Here is a 3,238-nt window from a genome sequence, read left to right as displayed (position 1 = left end):
GGGCATGGCATGACATGGGTGCACTTACACACATGCAGACAATATACTCATACACACAAAAATAAATCAAAACAGAAACCCTCAAACAAATACAGAGATACAGGCCCACCCTCTTGACTAAGGCCTTAGACAGCATCACATTCCCTTCCAAAGCTACAACAGGTACCATTCACTGAACAGATCACCCCGAAGACTATTACCTTTCAGTGGATCTTGAAGAAAAGCCTAAAAGGATGAATAATGTCATGGTCAATCCTGAAGTTCTAAAGAGATCTGAAGGGCCAGATTATTCACAATAGCCTGTCCATGCAAGACTGTTACGGTCTCGGATCAGCTCAGAAGATTCATAACTCCAACTAGTCTTGAGATCTAATATGGATGGTGACATCAGTAAAGAAGGAAAAAGAATGTAGTGACATCAATGAATATCTAATGTTAGTGAATTAAAGAAAGATTGTATGTGTGCTTAATACCATGAGGTTATTCCTCCTCATTATTGAATCTATACAACCACAGATTCTCAGAACAATTGGAGTATAGCAACTCCTTAGTCAGCCTGCCCAAGGTACTTGGAATTTCTGCTATTAAGTTGTAAGAAGTTCTGATGTCCATAGGAATGTTTTCTCAAGAAATATAACACAGTAACATGTTGCAGTCTACTGGAAAAAGTGAATATGGATTGCATTCATTATCAGCCAATATCAGAAAACACATCCCTAAAGGAATGAAAAGCTGTGTTCCTTGTTATGCAACTGAGGGATAAGGGAGGCAGGAATCGCAAGAAAGCAGGATTAGAGAAAACCAAACTGGTCCGAGGGGATTCAAGGACAAATGAAGTAGAGGAGGAACATCAAATGCACATTGGCACACTGTTACAAATAACTAATTTCTTTCAGTTGACACTCAGAGCTAAAACCAGCACAGCACACCAGTGGGTTCCTAAGAACCATTGACTAGCCTGTGCTGTTGTTCATATTTGGACATTAATAGCATCCTCCACAGAAACAGAAATGAAACCAAGAACTGAGCATTTTTATTCATGATGTAAAATAAAATTATTCTGCTAAGTGTTGACAGTAAATTAAACTGGAATTCACAGGAGTGAATCGTCTGACCAACTTGAGATTTCAGCAGCCCATGCTGCCGGGCCAAGTGGGCTCAGGGGAGATATCCTTGGCATGAAACTCACTGCTTCCCTTCCAGCAGAGGGTCTTGTTCCTGGTACTAATGACTCACTGGATTACTTCAGTTGTTCCTCCACTGGAGTGGTCTTGGGTTTCTTTCTTCAGGCCAGATAATACCTGTAAAGGATTAAGGTCCCTAGATAAGAGGTGGCATTTCAGAAGCTGCGGTATTCCTGTGATGATGAAATCTATGACATCATATCCCAGTTCTCACTGTGATTATAGTCTACAAAGAGCCACTATTGTCCTCTGGGAACTAGCTCTTGTATTGACTCCGAAAATGCAAACATTACTTTCTTTTTTCTTTTTTTTTTTTTTTTTCCTTAAGACAGAGTCTCACTCTGTAGCCCTGACCTGGCCTGGTACTCAAAGCTCAGACAAAGGGACATTACAACTTGAAGGCGGATTCACAGCTACCTTGTAATAACTTAACTACCATACCACACTTACATCAGGCTTGTGGGATGTGTTTAAAGGGGAATTTATCTTTTCAATAGCTAGCAGCGCTGGGAAAGAGGGACTGGGACAATTATGGGAACAAATGTTCAATTTTACTTGAATCTGTGATTGTTATGTCTTGGAATTCAACAACCTGTCAGACACCATCATTGATTGCTAATTAAAAGAGAATCATAAACTGCATCTGAGCAAAGCCTACCTGCTTCCCACCTGTCATATCTGTGACTGCCTCTCTTTAACGAGATTTCTCCTGCTCCTCAATATTTGTGGATTTTTTGTTGTTTGTTTTGAGCCAGTCCTGTATCCTGTGAGGCCTTAAACTATGCAGCTGAGGATAACCTTGAATTCCTAATCCTCCTACATCTACCTCTGAAGCCCTGGGATTACAGCCATGGGCCACCACACCTGGCTTGTTTTTATTTGGGATTGCTGGGGATTCAAACTCAGATCTTCATACTTGCATAGCAGGTGCTTCTACCCACTGAACCGTCTCCCTAGACTTTAGATTTCCTTTTCTTTTTCCCCCTAAAAGTGGCACTCCTATACTTGTCCTTCTTTTCTTCGGATTCACCACCAAGAAGATTCTTATTGGTCTTGTCCATGTGTTCAGGACTAAAAAAAGAAAGCGAAGTGTACAGCCAAACACAGTTAAAACTAGGAAGTATTCCTCCTTAGAGGTCCACCACCCACATTCCTCTGGGCAAGGGAGGCTAGGGAAGCTGGGGGACACTGGGAGAGACTTGGGGGAGGGACTAGAAGAGATGGGGGATGCTGGGGGAGACTGGGGGAGACTGGGGGGTGGACTAGGGGAGATGGAGGATGCTGGCGAAGGTTGGAAGATATTCATGAGCTCCAGTGTAGAATTTTAGGAATGTCGGAGAAACAAAATTGAGGGCTACAGACCCTCCTGCATCTGACCAATCACAAATCTTATCACAAATCCTAGGAGCAAGATGGTAAGGCGGATCTTGTGGGGACAATTCAGAGTGGCAGGTATGAACTTGGCCTTCCCAGCGATTTTTTATTTTTTTAATTGCATTTCCAGCTCATCAAACCAGAAAACAGACCAGGAGCCAGAAACAACCATGGGAGGTACAGGACTAGTTGAGAAACAGCCTGAGATTACAGAGAGCAGGCAGGTTCTGTTTACTAAGGCAGGCCTGGGAGGGTGGTCTGGGGATTAACATTCTACACAGAGTGTTCTCTTAGTTCTAGCAATTTCTTTTATCATCTCAGTGGGCCTGGGAGGTTTCCTGAGGGTGGAACCTGCATCTGCATGTGGCTAGGTACTGAGCTGTGTTTGTCAGAGGTTTACCAAGGCTTCAGATGGTCAGGCATTGAACTCTCTCACATGGGCTGTGGAGCAGCACAGACCCAGTTCCAAAGGTGGCCAGGCCACTTACTGTCTGTGTAGACTGTGGACATATGGTGTAAGCTTTCAAAACTTTGTATAAAAGCATGTATGAGCTTGTAATAATAATTCCCCAGGAATGTTATTAGTTTAGATCAGTAATTTAACTAGAGTTTCAGTGTTGACAGCTGAATGAGAAGAGGACAAATACTACCTGGCAGGGGGGGGGGGGGGCATGGGCTTA

The sequence above is a fragment of the Nannospalax galili genome, unplaced genomic scaffold (assembly GCF_000622305.1).
Source record: "Nannospalax galili isolate Female #2095 unplaced genomic scaffold, S.galili_v1.0 scaffold186, whole genome shotgun sequence".
In the NCBI taxonomy this organism is placed as follows: Eukaryota; Metazoa; Chordata; class Mammalia; order Rodentia; family Spalacidae; genus Nannospalax; species Nannospalax galili.
This window is presented reverse-complemented; position numbering follows the sequence as displayed.